This window comes from Macaca nemestrina, chromosome 2, assembly GCF_043159975.1.
Source record: "Macaca nemestrina isolate mMacNem1 chromosome 2, mMacNem.hap1, whole genome shotgun sequence".
Classification (NCBI taxonomy): domain Eukaryota; kingdom Metazoa; phylum Chordata; class Mammalia; order Primates; family Cercopithecidae; genus Macaca; species Macaca nemestrina.
The window spans coordinates 148,308,439-148,328,301 of NC_092126.1; the positions used below are offsets into that span (position 1 = coordinate 148,308,439).

A 19,863-nucleotide genomic window follows, 5' to 3' on the forward strand; every position below is an offset into this window, starting at 1 on the left:
AAGGCAGTCAAGGTACAGAATACTGTATATAGTATAATCCCATCAATTTTTAAATAGCCTTTTTTTAAGAGTATTTTTAGGTTCACAGCAAAATTGAGTAGAATATTCAAAGATTTCCCATCCAGTCCCTGACCCTACACATGCACAGCCTTCCTCACTATCGACATCCCCCACCAGGGTGGCATATTTGTTACAACAGATGAGCCAACATTGACACATTATTACCCAAAGATCATAGTTCACATTAAAGATTACTCCTGGTGTTGTACGTTCTATGGGTTTTGACAAATGTGTAATGACGTTTACGTACGATTATAGTATATCATACAGGGTATTTTCACTGCCCTAAAAAATCCTCTGTGCTCTGCCTATTCATCCCTTCCTCCTCCCAACCCTGGACAACCACACTGATTGTTTCACTACCTCCATACTTTTGCCTTTTTCCAGAATGTCATGTAATTGTAATCATACAGTATGTAGGCTTTTCAGACTGGGACTCTTTCACTTAGTAATATGCATTTAAGGTTCCTCCGTATCTCCTCATGGCTTCATGGTTCATTTCTTTTTAGTGCTCAATAATATTCTATATTCTGGATGTACCATAGTTTATTTATACATTCACCTACTGAAGAATATCTTGGTTGCTTCCAAATTTTGGCAATTATGAATAGAGCTAATGTACATATCTATGTGGAGGTTTTTGTGTAGACATGAGTTTTTTACGCCTTTGGGTAAATACCAAGGTGTATGATTGCTGGGTCATATGGTAAGAGTAAGTTTATTTTTAGAAGAAACTGCCAACCCGCCTTCCAAATGACTATACCATTTTGCATTCCCACCAGCAAGGAATGAGAGTTTCTGTTGCTCCACATCCTACCAGCATTTGGTGTCAGTGTTATGGATGTTGGCCATTCTAATAAGTATGTAGTATTATCTCATTGTTGTTTGAAATTGTATTTCCCAGATGCATATGATGTGGAACATCCTTTCATATGCTAACATGCCATCTGTATATCTTCCTTGGGGTGTCTGTTAAGGTCTTTTGCCCAATTTTTAATCAGGTTGTTTCTTTTCTCATTTTTGAGTTTTAAGAGTTCTTTTTTAATTTTTTTGAGATGGAGTCTTGCTCTGTTGCCCAGGCTGGAGTTCATGGGTACGACCTCAGCTAACTGCAACCTCTGCCTTCCGGGTTCAAGCAATTCTCCTGCCTAAGCCTCCCAAGTAACTGGGACTACAGACATGCTCCACCACACCTGGCTAATTTCTGTATTTTTAGTAGAGATGGGGTCTCACCATGTTGGCCAGGCTGGTCTCAAACTTGACCACAGGTGATCTGACCGCTTTGGCCTCCCAAAGTGCTGGGATTACAGGCATGAGTCACCCGCACCCAGCCTCAAGAGTTCTTTGTATATTTTAGATAACAGTCCTTTATCAGATACGTCTTTTTTTTTTTTTTTTTTTTTTTTTTTTTTAGAGGGAGTCTCCCTCTGTCACACAGGCTGGAGTGCAGTGGGGAGATCTCGGCTCACTGCAACCTCTACCTCCTGGGTTCAAGCAGTTCTCTGCCTCAGCCTCCCATGTAACTGGGACTACAGGCACATGCCACCACTACTGACTAAGTTTTGTATTTTTAGTAAAGATGGGGTTTTGCCATGTTGGCCAGGCTAGTTTCAAACTCCTGGCCTCAAGTGATCCACCCACCTCATCCTCCCAAAGTGCAAGGACTATAGGCGTGAGCCACGGCACCCGGCCGATATGTCTTTTGCAAAGATTTTCTCCCAGTATGTGACTTGTCTTTTCATTCTCTAGACTGTGTCTCTGACAACAGAACTTTTTAACTTTAATGAAGTCCAGCTTACCAACATTTTCTTTCATGAATTGGGCCTTCAGGGTTGTATCTAAAAAGTCATTGCCAAACCCAAGGTAATCTAGCTTTTTTCCCCCTATATTATTTTCTATGAGTTTCATAGATTTCACATTTATGTCTGTGAAACATTTTGAAGAATGTAATGTCTATGTCCATATTATTATTATTATTATTATCATTTTGCATGTAGATATTCAGTTGTTCCAGCACCATTTGTTGAAGAGACTATCTCTTCTCCATTGTGTTGCCTTTGAACCTTTGTCAAAGATCAACTAACTATATTTATGTGGGTCTGTTTCTGGGCTCTCCATTCTGTCCTATCAATCAATTTGTCCGTTCTTTCACCAGTACCACACTTTTTTTTTTTTTTTTCCCCTTGAGATGGTGGAGTTTCGCTCTGTTGCCCAAGCTAGAGTACAGTGGTGCCCAGACTAGAGTATGGTGGTGCGATCTAGGCTCACTGCAACCCCTGCCTCCCAGGTTCAAGCAATTCTCCTGCCTCAGTCTCCTGAGCAGTTGAGACTACAGGCACACACCACCAAGCCTGGCTAATTTTTGTAATTTTAGTAGAGAAGAGGTTTCACCATGTTGGCTAGGCTGGTCTCGAACTCCTGACCTCAGGTGATCCACCCACCTCGGCCTCTCAAAGTGCTGGGATTACAGGCGTGAGCCATTGCACCCAGCCACATACTGTCTTAATTATTGTAGCTTTATAGTAAGTCTTGAAGTGGGGGTAATATCAGTCCTCTGATTTTGTTCTCCTTGAATATTGTATGGCTATTCTGGGTCTTTTGCCTCTCCATACAAACTTTAAAATCAGTTTGCTAATATGGACAGGATAACTTGCCAGGATTGTGATTGAGATTGCATTGAATCTAAAATCATGTTGGGAAGAACAAACATCTTGAAAATAATGAGTCTTCCTACCCATGAACATGGTATGTATTTCCCTTTATTTTAGCTCTTCTTCTATTTCTTTCATTAGAGTTTGGTAATTTTTCTCATATAAATCTTGTACATATTTTATTAGATTTATACCTAAAGATTTCATTTTTGGGTGGTAATTAGAATGATATTGTGTTTTTCATTTCATATCCACTTTGTCCAGTCTGAGAAACAGAGAGAGACCCTGACTGTACAAAAAATGAAACAATTTAGCCAGGTGTGGTGGCATGTTCCCAGCTACTCAGGAGGCTAAGGTGGGAAGATTGGTTGAGCCCAGGCCACAGTAAGCTATGACTGAGCCACTGAACTCCAGACTGGGCGACAGAGCTAGACTCTGTCTCAAAAAAGAAAAAAAAAATCCACTTGTTCGTTTCTGGTACACAGGAATATGATTAACTTTTCTATATTGACCTTGTATTCTGCAATCTTGCTATAAGAGGTTGGGTTTTTGTTTTGTTTTGTTTTGTTTTTTTCTTTTGGTTGATTCTCTGGGATTTTCTACATAGATGATTATATCATCTACAAACAAAGATAGTTTTACGTCTTCCTTCCCAATCTGTATTCCTTTTATTTCCTTTTCTTGTCTTATTGCGTTAAGGACTTCCAGCATGATTTCAAAAAGCAGTGGTGAGGGGACACCCTTGCCTTCCTGCTGATCTTAGTGGGAAAACATGTAGTTTCTTACCATTAAATATAATGTCTGTTGTAGGTTTTTTTGTCAACTGGAGAAAGTTTCCCCCATTCCTAGTTCATTCAGAGTTTTTATTGTGAATAGGTGTTAAATTTCAACAAATGCTTTTTTTCTGTGACTACTGATAAAATCATGTGATTTTGCTTCCTTAGCCTGTTTATGTGATGGATTACATTAATTGTTTTTTAATGCTAAACCAGGTTGGCATACTTGGAATAAATACCAATTGGTCTAGGTGTACCATTCTTTTTATTGATTATTGATTTGACTTGCTAATATTTTGTTGATGATTTTGTATTTATGTTCATGAGAGATATTGGTCTACAGGTTTTTTTCCTTGTAATGTCTTTCTCTGGTTATAGTATTAGTGTAATGCTGGCCTCATAAAATGAGTTAGGAAGTTTTCTCTCTGTACCTATTTTCTGAAAGAGAATGTAGAGAATTCTTGTAATTTCTTCCTTTAATGTTTGGTAGAATTCACCAGTGAACCCATTAGGGCCTGGTGCTTTCTCTTTTGGAAGGTTATTGATTACTAATTCAATTTCTTCAATAGATATAGGTTTATTTATATTGCCTATTTCTTCTTGTGTGAGTTTTAGAAGATTGTCTTTCTAGGAGTTGGTCCATTTCATCTACGTTATCAAATTTGTGTTCATAGAGTTGTTTAAAAAAACATTTCTTTATTATCCTTTTTATGTCCACAAGATCTGTGTGATGTTTCTTTGTTCATTTCCCTTTTTTTTTTCTTTGAAACAGAGTCTCACTCTGTCACCTAGGCTGGAGTGCAATGGCTCACTGCAACCTCCACCTCTTGGGTTCAAGTGATTCTTGTATCTCAGCCTCCCAAGTAGCTGGGATTACAGGCATGCGCCACCACATTGGTTAATTTTTGTTTGTTTGTTTATTTATTTATAGACAGAGTCTCTTTCTCTGTTGCCCAAGCTGGAGTTCGGTGGCACAATGTCAGCTCATTACAACCCCTGCCTCTTGGGTTCAAGCAATTATTGTGCCTTAGCCTCCTGAGTAGTTGGGATCACAGGTGCATGCCACCTTGCCCATCTAAATTTTTGTATTTTTAGTGGAGATGGGGCTTCTCCATCTTGCACAGGCTGGTCTTGAACTCCTGACCTCAGGCAATCCACCCGCCTCAGCCTCCCAAAGTGCTGGGATTACAGGCGTGAGCCACTGTGCCCAACCTAATTTTTATATTTTTAGTAGAGATGAGGTTTCACCATATTGGCCAGGCTGATCTCCAACTCCTGACCTTAGGTGATCCACTCGCCTCAGCCTCCCAAAGTACTGGAATTACAGGCATGAGCCACCGTACCTGGCCTCTTTGTTCATTTCTGATATTACAAATTTGAGTTTCTCTCTCTCTCTCTCATAGTTAACCTGGGTAGAGGACTATTGCTTTTGTTGATCTTTTCAAAAAAGTAACTTTTGGTTTTGTTGATTTTCTTTATTGATTTCTTGTTTTCAATTCAACTGATGCTCTAACTTTTGTTTCTCTTCTTTCTCTCTCGTTCTTCCTCTCTTTTCTTGAGATAGAATCTTGCTTCATCAGCAGGTTGTAGTGCAGTGGCACAATTATGGCTTACTGCAGCTTCAGACTCCTGGGCTCAAGCAATACTTCCACCTCATCCTTCTGAGCAGTTGGGACCACAGGCATGGGCCACCATGCCTGGCTAATTTTTTTTTTTAAAGATGAGGTCTCCCTATGGTGCCCAGGTTAGCCTCAATTCCTCAGCTCAAGGAATCCTTCTGCCTCAGCCTAAGTATAAGCTGGCTCACACTTGTAACCCCTGCACTTTGAGAGGCTGAGGCAGAAAGATCACTTGAGTTTGACACAAGCCTGGGCAACATAGTGTGACTCCGTCACTAATTTAAATAAATAAATAAATAAATAAATAAATAAATAAATAAAATATTTTAAACTTTATCTTGAGTTTTTGTTGTTGTTGTTGTTGTTTTGTTTTTGGTTTGTTTGTTTGTTTTGAGATGAAGTCTTGCTCTATCACCCAGGCTGGAGTGCAGTGGTGCAATCTCGGTTCGCTACAACCTGTGCTTCCCAAGTTCAAGCAATTCTCCTGTCTCAGCCTCCCGAGTAGCTGGGATTACAGGCATGTGCCACCACACCCAGCTAATATTCGTATTTTTAGTAGAGGCAGGGTTTCACCATGTTTGCCAGACTTGTCTTGAACTCCTGATCCGCCTGCCTCAGCCTCTCAAAGTGCTGAAATTACAGGGGTGCGCCACCATGCCCGGCCTCTATCTTGAGACTTCTTATTTGATCCATGTGTTATTGAGAAGTGTGTTGTTTAATCTCCAAGTATTCTGGTATTTTCCAGCTATCTTTCTGTTATTGATTTATATTTTAACTCCAATGTGTTCTGAAAGCAGATATTGTAAAATTTCTGGTTCTTACATTTGTTAAGGTGTGTTTTTTGGTCCAGAATGTGATCTGTCTTGGTGAATGTCCCATGTGAACTCGAGAAGAATGTGTATCCTTCTGTTGTCAAATGAAGTAGTTTACAGATATCCATTATATGCATTTAATTAATGGTGTTGTTAAGTTCATCTATGTCCTTACTGATTTTTCTGCCTGGATTTTTCCATTTCTGATAAAGAGGTCTTGAAGTCTCCAACTACAAGAGTGGATGCATCTATTTCTCTTTGCATTTCTATCAGTTTGCCTCAAGTATTTTGGTGCTCTGTTGTTAGGCACATGCATGTTAAGGATCATTGTGTCTTATCATTTGGTAGTGACTCTCTTTACCCTTGATAACTTTCTTTGCCATTAAGTTTGCTTTGTCTTAAATTAATATAGTCATTCTCACTTTCCTCTTCCTCTTCCTCTTCCTCCTCCTCCTCCTCCTCTTCTTCTCCTTCTTTTTTTTTTTTTTTTGACAGTCTTGCTCTGTTGCCCAGGCTGGAGTGCAGTGGCACGATCATAGCTCACTGCAGCCTTGACTTCCTGGGGTCAAGTGATCCTCCCACTTCAGCCTCCTGAGTAGCTGGGACTACAGGTGTACACCACCATGCTTGGCTAATTTTTTTTCCACTACTTTTTTTTTTTTTTTTTTTTTTAAGACGGAGTCTCGCTCTATCACCCAGGCTAAAGTGCAGTGGCATGATCTCGGCTCACTGCAAGCTCCGCCTCCCAGGTTCACGCCATTCTCCGGCCTCGACCTCCCAAGTAGCTGGGACCACAGGCGCCCGCCACCATGCCTAGCTAATTTTTTTGTATTTTTTGAGTAGAGACAGGGTTTCACCGTGTTAGCCAGGATGGTCTCGATGTCCTGACCTCGTGTGCTCAGGACCCGCCTCGGTCTCCCAAAGTGCTGGGATTACAGGCATGAGCCACTGCGCCCAGCCTCCACTTTTTTTTTTTAATTAGTATTAATATGGTATATCTTTCTCCATTTATTTACTTTTAATCAATATGTATCTTTATATTTAAATGGGTTTCTTAAGAGACAACATATAACTGAGTCTTTTAAAAAATCCATCCTGATAATCTCTGTCTTAATTGGTGCATTTAGACCATTATATTCAAAATGATTATTGATACAGGTGGATTAACATCTACCATATTTGTTACTATTTTCTATTTGTTGCCCTATCTCTTTTTTATTTTCTACTATTTTCCTGTCTTTTGTGGTTTCAATTGAACATTTTAAATGATTCCATTTTTCTCTCTTTTCTTAGAACATCAGTTATACTTAAAATTTTTTTTAAGTAATTGTCCTAAAGTTTGCAATATACATTTCCAACTAATGTAAGTCAATTTTCAAATACACTATACCACTTCACAGGCAGTACAAGTACCTTATTATTATTATTATTATTTTAGTAGAGACAGGGTTTCACCATGTTGGCCAGGATGGTCTCAATCTCTTGACCTTGTGATCTGCCCGCCTCGGCCCCGCAAAGTGCTGGGATTACAGACAGTGGCTTGAGCCACCACACCCGACCAACACGTACCTTATAATAAGAGAATAATCCTATGTATGACTATTATCATTCACTCACTTTAAGCATAAATAAGCATATGTGTGTGTGTGTGTGTGTGTATAAGTGAAAACATTGTTGCTCTAATTAAACTGTTATCTGTTAGATCAATTATGCATAACAAAAACAAAAGTTTTTGACTGGGCGTGGTGGCTCATGCCTGTAATCCCAGCACTTTGGGAGGCCAAGGTGGGCAGATCACCAAGACCAGCCTGGCCAACATGATGAAACCTTGTTTCTATCAAAAAATACAAAAATCAACCAGGTATGGTGATTTTTACAGGTGCCTGTAATCCCAGCTGCTCGGGAGACTGAGGCAGGACAATAGTTTGAACCCAGGAGGTGGAGACTGCAGTGAGCTGAGATAGTGCCATTGCACTCCAACCTGGGCAACAAGAGAGGAACTCTGTCTCAAAAAAAAAAAAGAAAAAGAAAAAGGCCAGGCGTGGTGGCTCACGCCTGTAATCCCAGCATTGTGGGAGGCCGAGGCGGGCGGATCATGAGGTCAGGAGATTGAGACCATCCTGGCCAACACAGTGAAACCCCGTCTCTACTAAAAATACAAAAAATTAGCCGGTGTGGTAGTGGGCACCTGTAGTCCCAGCTACTCGGGAGTCTGAGGCAGGAGAATGGCGTGAACCCAGGAGGCAGAGCTTGCAGTGAGCCAAGATCCCGCCACTGCACTCCACCCTGGGCGACAAAGCAAGACTGTCTCAAAACAAAAAAAAGAAAAGGAAAAGAGCCGGGCATGGTGGCTCATGCCTGTAATCCCAGCACCTTGGGAGGCCAAGGCAGGTGGATCACAAGGTCAGGAGTCTCTACTAAAAATACAAAAATTAGCTGGGCATGGTGGTGCATGGCAGTAGTCCCAGCTACTTGGGAGGCTGAGGCAGGAGAATTGCTTGAACCGGAGAGGCGGAGGTTACAGTGAGCAGAGATCGTGCCACTGGACTCTAGCTTGGGTGACAGAGCAAGACTTCGTCTCAAAAATAAAAAAAGGAAAAAAAGAAAGAAAGAGGGCCGAGCACAGTGGCTCACTTTGGGAGGCCGAGGCGGGCGGATCACAAGGTCAGGAGATCAAGACCATCCTGGCTAACATGGTGAAACACCACCTCTACTAAAAATACAAAAAATTAGCCTGGCATGGTGGCAGGTGCCTATAGTCCCAGCTACTCGGGGGGCTAAGGCAGGAGGAGAATCTCTTGAACCCAGGAGGCGGAGGTTGCAGTGAGCCAAGATTGTGGGACTGCACTCTAGCCTGGGCGACAGAGCAAGACCCATCTTGAAAAAAAATAAAAAAGAAAATGAAAATGAAAAGTTTTTATATTTATTTATTTTTTTTTTTTTTGAGACAGAGTCTCACTCTGTGGGCCAGGCCAGAGTGCAGTGGCGTGATGTCGGCTCACTGCAACCTCTGCCTCCCTGGCTCAAGCAATTCTCCTGCCTCAGCTTCCCTAGTAGCTGGGATTACAGGCGTGTGCCACCACACCCAGCTAATTTTTGTATTTTTAGTGTAGACGGGCTTTCAACATGTTGGCCAGGCTGGTCTCGAACTCCTGACCTCAGGTAATCTGCCCACCTCAGCCTCCCAAAGTGAGAAAGGTTTTATTTTACCTTAACTTATTCCTTCTTCAATACTCTTCCCTTACTTACATACATCTGAGCTTCTGATCTATACTGTTTCCCATTTTTTCTCTAAAGAACTTCTTTGAACACTTCTTGCAAAGCAAGTCTACTGGTAACAAATTCCCTCAACTGTTGTTTGTCTGAAAAAGTCTTTATATCTCCTTCACTTTTGAAAGATAATTTCAGAGAGTACACAATTCTAGGCTAGTGTTTTTTCCCCCTCTCAACACTTTAAATATTCCACTCCACTCTCTTCTTGCTTGTACAGTTTTTGAGTCAGATGTAATTCTTACCTTTGCTTTTCTATAGGTAAGATGTTTGTTTTTTGTTGTTTTTAGTTGGTATGTTTCTTGTTTTCCTTCTGGCTTGTTTCAGAATTTTTTCATCATGTTTGATTTTCTCTAGTTTGAGTATATGTCTAGGTGTAGGGTTTTTTGTTTGTTTTCTTTTTTTTTTTTTTTTTTTTTTTGCATATCTGCATGGTGTTCTCTGAGCTTCCTGGATGTATGGTTTGGTGTCTAACAATAATTTGGGGAAATTTTCAGTTATTATTCAGATATTTTTTCTGTTCCTTTCTTTTTTCTCTGTTGTTCTAAATATGTAAATGTTACAACTTTTGTAGCCATCATATAGTTCTTGGATATTCAAGTTTGTTTGTTAGTTTGTTTTAGTCTTTTTCTCTTTGCTTTTTGTTTTTAGAGGTTTCTATTGACATATCTTTGAATTCAGAGATTCTTTCCTCAGCCATGTCTAGTCTACTAAAAGACCGTCAAAAGCATTCTTCCTTTCTGTTACAGTGTTTTTGATCTCTAGCATTTATTTTTGGTCCTCTCTTAGTATTTCCATCTCTCTGCTTACACTGCCCATCTGTTCTTGCATGCCAATTTATTTGTTAGAGCCCTTGTATATTAATTCTAGTTATATGTGTAAATTCCTGGTCTGATAATTCCAACATGCCTGCCATAATTGAGCCAGGTTCACATATTTGCTCTGTCTCTTCAAACTGTGTTTTTGCCTTTTAGTATCCCTTGTAATTTTTTTCTTGATAGCTGGAAATAATGTACTGAGTAAAAGAAACTGCTATAAGTAGGCTTTTAGTGATGTGGTGGTAAGATGTGGGGAGAGGGGAAGCATTCTATAGTCCTACAAAGAGGTCTCCGTCTTTTAGTGAGCCTTTGCCTTCAACTGTTAATTTCACAAATGCTTCTCAGTTGGTGCTGTTTTTTCTTGCCCTCCTTAGTGGGGACAGCATGGCTAGAGGCAGATGGAGTTTCCTTCCCCCCAGATCAGTTAGCCTCTCTCTGATAATCCTAGTAGGTTAGGCTCTGGTTACCTAGTTTCTCCTGAGGACAAGCCTGGCATACATCAGAATTGTTCCCTTTTCCCTCCTCTTCCCAGAACCATAGGGGATTTTCCTCCAATATTCACCGTGAGAACTTAGTAGAGCTTCAGGAAGTAAAACTTACAAAATGTGGGAGCCCCCCAATGACTGGGTCCCCTGGGAGTTTTTAATGTCTCACACTTGTCCACACTGAGCCTCTAGCAATTTGTCAATTACAATTCAGTTTTCCCTTGCCTGGGCATTGGTTCCCGTAAAAGTTTCTGCTCATGGGTTCCTTCTGCTCCTGGAAGTTGTGGTTCTCTGCACCCACCTGTCTGTCTCTCCAATTTTGGGGGCAGCAGTTTGCCCTGTGACCTTATGTCTCTCATGGATCTAGCAAGAGTGTTGATTTTTCAGTTTGTTTGGCTTTTTACTTGCTGTTAGGATAGAGTAGCAACTTCCAAGCTTCTTACATCCCTGACCAGAAACCAGAAGTCCACTCATCTATGTTTTTTATAAAATTGGATATGCATACTATGAAATGCATTGCAACAATGAGAAAGAATGGGTAGCACTTTAAGGATTGAAAGAGCAAAATTTCTTTGACACATCATCATCTGAAAAAAAAGCAATCATAATTTAAAAAAAAAATCAAATGTGTTTCCACGTTTGAAAAAATGGAAAATGTGCCAGACACTGTTTTAACTGCTTTATGTGTATTAATTCATTGTTACCTCATTTTTATATGTTATGAAACAGGCACAGAAAGGTTAAATGATAAGTCTGACCTAGGCTTCCTGGGGCCTGAGTCCATGCTGTTAACTACTTCTCTTCTCTGACATATTGAGCAGGTAGAAAGACCATACATAGGCATGATCCTTCTAGTTTTTAAAAAGTAGGGGATGGGCCAGGCGCAGTGGCTCAAGCCTGTAATCCCAGCACTTTGGGAGGCCGAAACGGGCAGATCACGAGGTCAGGAGATCAAGACCATCCTGGCTAACACGGTGAAACCCCATCTCTACTAAAAAATACAAAAAAACTAGCCAGGTGAGGTGGCGGGCGCCTGTAGTCCCAGCCACTCGGGAGGCTGAGGCAGGAGAATGGCGTAAACCCAGGAGGCGGAGCTTGCAGTGAGCTGAGATCCGGCCACTCACTCCAGCCTGGGTGACAGAGCGAGACTCCATCTCAAAAAAAAAAAAAATTTTTAAAAATTAAAAAAAAAATAAAATAAAAAGTAGGGGATGGTATGTACATACAATGAAATATATTGAACCTTAAAAAGGGAGGAAATTCTGACACATGATACAACATGGAGGAATCCTGAAGACACTTCGCAAGGTATATAAATAAGCCAGTCATGAAAGGACAAATACTGTATGATTCCATTTATATGAGCTACCTAGAGTAACCAAATTCATAGAGACAGAAGGTGAAATGGTGGTTGCCAGGGCTTGGGGGAGGGAGGAATGTGGAGCTAGTGTTTAATGGGCACAAAGTTTCAGTTTTGCAAGATTAAAAGAGTTCTGGAGATGGATGGTGGTAATGACTGAGCAATAATGTGAATGTACTTGATGCTACAGAATTGTGCACCAAAAGACAGTAAAAATGATAAATGTTATGTCATGTGTACTTTACCACAATAAGAAAATGGGGAAAAAAAGAATGTTCCCAGAAGAATCTGACAATAGTTTGAATAACTGTCTTTATTTTGCTCACAATTATAGTTGGCTGTGGTCTAACATCCCTCATATCATCTCCCTCCTTCAAGCATCTCTTAAAATGATGGTGAATATAATGAGTCTAATTGCATTCCCCCAAAAAGATATGTTCAAGTCCTAATCCCTGGTACCTGTGAATGTGCTCTCATTTGGAAACAGGGTGCCTGTAGATATAATTAAGATGCAAGACAAAATAAGGTCATTAGGGTGGGCTCTAAGTCCAATCACTGGTGTCCTTATAGGAAGAGAAGAGAAACACACCCCCCCCACACACACACACAAACACACACACACACACGTGAAGACCAGAGATTGGAGTGATGTTGCTTTAAGTCAACAATGCCAAGGGGAGCTGACAGCCAACAGAAGGGAGACGAGATCAGGGAAGTTTCCCTCCCAGAGTCTGCAGGGGACGTCAGGCCCTGCCTACACCTTGATATTGGACTTCTAGCCTCAGAACAAGAATAAATTTTTGTTGTTTTAAGAAAAAAAGAAAAAAAAAGGTTAAAATGGTAAATTTCATGTACACGTATTTCACTGAAAGGAAGGAAGGAAGAGAAGGAGGGAGGGAAGGAGACAGAAGGAAAGGGAAGGGAAGGGAGAAAGAAGTAAGCAGGGGCACACGGAAGATGACATGATATAGCTTCCTTATGGATATGTATGTAAATGTGCAGAAAAAGATCAGGGAACATAGAAATGAAGTTTATAAGAGTGGTGGCCTCTGGGTGGGGCTCGGATGGGGACTTTAGTCTTTTTGTAATATTTCAGCTTTTTGCAGAGTGTGTATATTCATATGCTACTTGTGAAATTTAAAAACATAATTTTGACCAGGCATCGTGGCTCATGCCTGTAATCCTAACACTTTGGGAGACCAAAGCAGGTGGATCACTTGAGCTCAGGAGTTTGAGACTAGCCTGGGCAACATGGCAAAACTCTGTCTCTACTAAAAAAATAATACAAAAAGTTAGTGAGCGTCATGGTGCATGCCTGTAGTCTCAGTTATTGGGAGTGGTGAGGTGGGACGACTGCTTGAGCCCAGGAGTCAAGATCAGCCTGGGCAACATGGTGAAACCCCATCTCTACAAAAAATTAGTCAGGCATGGTCCAAGCGCCTGTAGTCTCAGCTACTTGGGAGGCTGAAGTGGGAGGATTGCTTGAGGTCAGAAGGCAGAAGTTGCAGTGAGCCAATATCATGCCACTGCACTCTAGCCTGGGCAACAGAGCCAGATGCTGTCTCAGAAACAAAACCCATATACGGTAGACTAGTGTGATGGAATAATTTTTTTAAAAACCCAGAAAACCAATAATTGTAAAAATTAATTTTTCAAATAACACACACACACACACACACCACATGCATGGGCATACCCTGGGGATATTGCAAGTTTGGTTCCAGACCACCATAATAAAGCAAATATTGCAATAAAGCAAGTCACACAAATTATCTGGTTTCCCAGTGCATATAAAGTCATGTTTACACTATACTCTAATAGTGTGCAATAGCATATGTCTTTAAAAAACCCAATGTATATACCTTATTTTTAAAATACTTTATTGCTAAATTATCATCTGAGCCAGCCTTCAGCAAGTTGTAATGAAGGTTTGAATAGCTGTAGCAATTTCTGAAAATAAGATAACAATGAAGTTTGCCACGTCGATTGACTCTTTCACAAAACTTTACTCAGTAGCATATGATACTGTTTGATAGCATTTTATCTACAGAACTTCTTTCAACAATGGAATCAATCCTCTTAAACCCTACTCCTGCTTTATCAACTAAGTTTATGTAATATTTTAAATCTTTTGTGGGCATTTCAACAGTGCTCACAGCATCTTCACCAGGAGTAGATTCCATCTCAAGAAACCACTCTCTGCTCATCCATAAGAAGCAACTCCTCATCCATTCAAGTCTGATCATGAGATTGCAGCAATTCAGGCCCATCAGCAGGCTCCACTTCTAATGCTAGTTCTCTTGCTATTTTCACCACATCTTCAGTTACTTCCTCCACTGAAGTCTTAAGCCCCTCAAAGTCATCCATAAGGGTTGGAATTAACCTCTTTCAAACTCCTGTTCATGTTGATATTTTGACCTCCTCTCATGAAGCACCAATGTTCCATTTATTATTATTATTATTATTATTATTATTATATATTTTTTGAGATGGAGTCTTGCTCTGTTGCCCAGGCTGCACTGCAGTGGCACAATCTCAGCTCACTGCAACCTCCGTCTCCCGGGTTCAAACAATTCTCCTGCCTCCACCTCCCGAGTAGCTGGGATTACAGGTGTGTGCCACCACACTGGCTAATTTTTGTATTTTTGGTAGAGATGGGGTTTCACCATGTTAGCCAGGCTGGTCTTGAACTCCTGACCTCAGGTGATCTGCCCACCTTGACCTCCCAAAGTGCTGGGACTACAGGCATGAGCCACTGCACCCGGCCCCTCAACCTTTTTACTTTTTTTTTTTTTTTGAAATGGAGTTGCACTCTGTGGCCCAGGCTGGAGTGCAGTGGCATGATCTTGGCTCACTGCAACCTCCACCTCCCGGGTTCAGGAAAATCACCAATTTTTTTTTTTTTTATATGGAGTCTCACTCTCTCACCCAGGCTGGAGTGCAGTGGCACGATCTCAGCTCACTGTAACCTCCACCTCCCAGGTTCAAGCGATTCTTCTGCCTCAGTCTCCCGAGTAGCTGGGACTACAGGTGCCACCACTACACCCAGTTAATTTTTGTATTTTTAGTAGAGACGGGGTTTCACCACGTTGGCCAGGCTGGTCTTGAACTCGTGATCTTGTGATCCGCCCACCTTGGCCTCCCAAAGTGCTGGGATTACAGATGTGAGCCACCGCGCCCGGCCATGAATCACCAATGTTCTTAATGGCACATCTAGAGTGGTAAATTCTTTCCATAAGGCTTTCAATTTGCTTTGCCCAGATCCAACAGAGGAACCACTTATCTATGGCAGCTATCGCCTTTCAAAATGTATTTCTTAAATAATAAGACTTGAAAGTCAAAATTACTCCTTGACCCATGGACTACAGAATGGATATTGTGTTAGCAGGCATGAAAACAGCATTAATCTCCTTGTACGTCTTCCTGAGAGCACTTGTGTGACCAGGTGCATTGTAAATGAGCACTAATATTTTGAAAGGAATATTTTTTTTTCTATCCTGAGCAATAGGTCTCAACAGTGGACTTAAAATAGTTAGTAAACCATGCTGTAAACACATGTGCTATCATTCAGGCTTTGTTGTTCCATTTATAGAACACAGGCAGAATAGATTTAGCATAATTCTTAAGGGCCCTAGAATTTTCAAATGGTAAACGAGCACTGGCTTCAACTTAAAGTCACCAGCTGCATGGGTCCCTAACATGAGAGTCAGCCTGTCCTTTGAAGCTTTAAAGCCAGGCACTGACTTCTCCTCTCTAGCTATGAAAGACCTAGATGGCATCTTCTTCCAACAGAAGACTGTTTCATCTACACTGAAAATCTGTTGTTTAGTCTAGCCATCTTCATCAGTGATCTTAGCCAGATCTTCTAGTGACTTGCTGTAGCTTCTACATCAGCACCTGCTGCTTCACCTTGCACTTTTATGCTATGGAAATGGCTCATTTTATTAAACCACATGAACCAACCTCTGCTAGCTTCCAACATTTCTTCTGCAGCTTCTTCACCTCTCTCAATCTTCACAGAATGGAACAGAGTTAGGGCCTTGCTCTGGATTAGGCTTTGGCTTAAAGGAATGCTATGACTTGTTTGATCTTCTCTCCAGACTACTAAGGCTTTCTCTGTATCTGAAATAGCGCTGTTTTCTTTCTCATCATTCATGTGTTCACTGGAGTAGCACTTTATTTCATTCAAGAACTTTTCCTTTGCATTCACAACTTGGCCAACTGGCACAAGAGCCCTCACTTTTGGCTTATCTCAGTTTTGACATGCCTTCCTCACTACTTCATCATTAACAGCTTTTGTTTTTTTAATATTTATTTATTTACTTATTTTTTAGAGACAGTCTTACTATTTGCCCAGGATGGTCTTGAACTTCTGATCTCAAGAAATCCTCCTGCCTCAGCCTCCTGCAAAGTGCTGGGATAACAGGCGTGAGCCACCGTGCCCAGCCCACATTTTAATCTTTTGACTTAACGTGAGAGATGTATGATTCTTCCTTTCACTTGAACACTTAGAGGCCATTGCAGGGTTACTAATTGGCCTAATTTCAAAACTGCTGTGTCTCAGGGAATAGGGAAGCCAAAGGAGGGAGAGAGACAGGGGAATAGCCAGCAGGTGGAGCAATCAAAATACTTACATTTATTTATGAAGTTTGCTGTGTTATATGGGTGCAGTTCATGGTGCCCCAAAACAATTACAATAGTAACATCAAAGATCACTAATCACAGATCACCATAAAAGGTATAATCATAATAGAAAAGTTTGAGATAGTGTGAAAATTCCAAAAATGTGACACAGAGCCACAAAGTGGGCACCGACAGACTTGATCGACTCAGGGTTGCCACAAACCTTCAATTTATTAAAAATGCAGTATCTGTAAAGCGTAATAAAGCAAAGCACAATAAAACGAGCTATGCCTGCATATAAGCTTGCGTATCTATAAGCATTTCTGGAAGAATACAGAAGCAGCTTAATGACGGTTACCTCTGAAAAGTGGCATGGGGGAGACAGGGAAGGAGGCGGGGAAGGAGAGCTTTTAAGAACTAAGAAACTCTGCTGGGCATGGCGGCTCATGCCTGTAATCCCAGGATTTTGGGAGACCGAGGCAGGTGGATCATCTGAAATAACAATTCGAGACCAGCCTGGCCAACATGGTGAAACCCCGTCTCTACTAAAAATACAAACATTAGGCAGGCATGGTGATGTGCACCTGTAATCACAGCTACTTGGGAGGCTGAGGCGGGAGAATTGTTTGAACCTGGGAAGGGGAGGTTGCAGTGAGCCAAGATGGGCCACTGCACTCCAGCCTGGATAACAGAGCGAGAAAGAAAAGAAAGAAAGAAAAGAAAAAAGAAAAGAAAAGAAAAAAGAAAAGAAGAGAAAAGAAAGACAAAAAAAAAAAAAACAAAACAAAAAAACAAAATCTAGAGTTCAAAGGAAGAAGATTACTTGAGTTTAGGGAATAAAACTAGGATGAGTCAGGCCGGGCGTGGTGGCTCAAGCCTGTAATCCCAGCACTTTGGGAGGCCGAGACGGGCAGATCACGAGGTCAGGAGATCGAGACCATCCTGGCTAACACGGTGAAACCCCGTCTCTACTAAAAAATACAAAAAAAACTAGCCGGGCGAGGTGGCGGGCGCCTGTACTCCCAGCTACTCGGGAGGCTGAGGCAGGAGAATGGCGTAAACCCGGGAGGCGAAGCTTGCAGTGAGCTGAGATCCGGCCACTGCACTCCAGCCTGGGCGACAGAGTGAGACTCTGTCTCAAAAAAAAAAAAAAAAAACAAACTAGGATGAGTCTAAGAAGGGGTAAAGAATAAGAGAACATACACTTTACACCCAGGTGCTTGTTTTCATTAAAGCTTGTACTACCAATGTACCTTTGTGTAAAGCCTTTTCATAATGCATTTTACGCTGAGCTATTGTTTTTTTAGTTGTTGTTTTGAGATGGAGTCTCACTCTGTCACCCAGGCTGGAGTGCAGTGGCGCAATCTCGGCTCACTGCAACCTCTGCCTCCTAGGTTCAAGCAATTCTTGTGCCTCAGCCTCCTGAGTAGCTGGCATTACAGGCGTGCACCACTATGCCCAGCTAATTTTAAAAGTATTTTTAGTAGAGACGAGGTTTCACCATGTTGGCCAGGCTGGTCTTGAACTCCTGACCTCAGGTGATCCGCCCGCCTCGGCCTCACAAAGTGCTGGGATTACAGGCATGAGCCGTCATGCCCAGCCTTGAGTTATTGTTATTATTATTATACTTCAGAGACAAGGTCCTGATCTCTCACCCAGGCTGGAGTACAGTGGTGTGATCATAGCTCACTGCAGCCTCAAACAACTGGGCTCAAGTGATCCTCCTGCCTCAGCCTCCCCAGTAGCTGGGACTAGAAGCACAAGCCACCACACCCAGCTAATTTTTAAATTTTTTGTAGAAATGGAGTCTCACTCTCTTTCTGGGCTTGTCTCAAACTCTTGGCCTCAAGCCTCCCTCCTTGGCCTCCCAAAGTGCTGGGGTTACATTCATGAGGCACCGTGCCTGGCCTATGCTTAGCTTTTTAATAGTTTCATTAAAACACTGTTACACCATCCTCAAGAGGCCCCTGCTGAGCTGGGCACTCCTAGAGGGAGGCCTTTTTTGTGTTCGGTTGCCCCACTGTGCATGACTCAACACAACTGCCACCTGTTACAGGGGATCAGGCTGGGTGTGCTCAGGGTCTTCTGTCTTTGAACAGACTCTCTGGAGGCCCCAGTCCCTTCTCCCCTGATGTGGCCTCTCTGATCTGCCACCTCCCGCTTTTTCACCTGGGTCCCTGTCCCCCAGGCCCTGCAGATGGAAACTCAGCAAGAGGGAAGAAACAGGCCTCAGTGGGGGCAGAAGATTCTGCTGCTGCAGGGGCACCAGAGGACAGTGCGGGGCTGCAGAAGCTACCAAAGGAGCCTTCGCTCGCCCACCCCACGCCACGTGTCCCCTGTGTACTAGGACCCTCCTCAGCAAGAGAACGAAAAAGTCTACAAGTTCAAAGGGGGCAGGCACTGGAAGATATTCCAGCACCCCAGGTATTACAGTCTCCAAAAGCTGCTTGCCGTAGCATCAGCTGGGGCTGAACCCACTGAACCATCCCCTAGACCCAGACCCCTCTTTTCAGGCTGTCCCCAGCTGAACTGTGTAGATGAGTTCACCAAAACGTATGTGCTAGAAGGTTCGTAGGAGCTTTACTCACAGTCCCAAATTGGAAAAAACACGAATGTCTATTAACAATGTAATGGATAAATAAATTGTGCAGTTTAATCCAATGAAATAGTATACAGCAGTGAAGATGGACAAACTGTGGCTACCTGCAACAACCTGGATGAATTTTACAATCATAATGTGAAGCAAAAGTGTGATTCCGTTTATATACATTTCAAAAAGAGGCAAAACCAGTCTATAGGATTAAAAGTCAGGCCGGGTGCAGTGGCTCACGCCTGTAATCCCAGCACTTTGGGAGGCCAAGGTGGGCAGATCACCAGGTCATTCAGACCATCCTGGCTAACACGGTGAAACCCCGTCTCTACTAAAAATACAAAAAATTAGCTGGATATGGTGGTGGACGCCTGTAGTCCCAGCTACTCAGGAGGCTGAGGCAGGAGAATGGCATGAACCCGGGAGGCGGAGCTTATAGGGAGCTGAGATCACGCCACTGCACTCCAGCCTGGGCAACAGAGCGAGACTCCGTCTCAAAAAAAAAAAAAAAAAAAAAAGGTCAGGATTACCTGGAGGAGTGACTGGAAGGAGGAATGAGGTTTATGACCTGGGTGCTTTTTTCATAGTCATGTTCACTTTGTGATTTTCTTTGGGCTGTAGATGTATGACTTTAAAAAAAAAAAAGGTTGCATAGGGTCAGGCACAGAGGCTCACACCTGTAATTCCAGCACTCTGGGAGGCTGAGGCAGATGGATCGCTTGAGCCCAGGGGTTTGAGACCAACCTGGGCAACATGGCAAACCCTGTCTCTACAAAAAATACCAAAAAATTAGCTGGGC

At 42.1% G+C, this 19,863-nt stretch overlaps 1 protein-coding gene across 3 annotated transcripts in view; it reads right to left on the bottom strand.

The window, feature by feature from the left end:
• LOC105477661 (LHFPL tetraspan subfamily member 4) overlaps positions 1-19,863 on the bottom strand; it is a 54,241-nt gene that overhangs the window by 13,785 nt on the left and 20,593 nt on the right. The gene's annotated exons all lie outside the window — the stretch shown is intronic.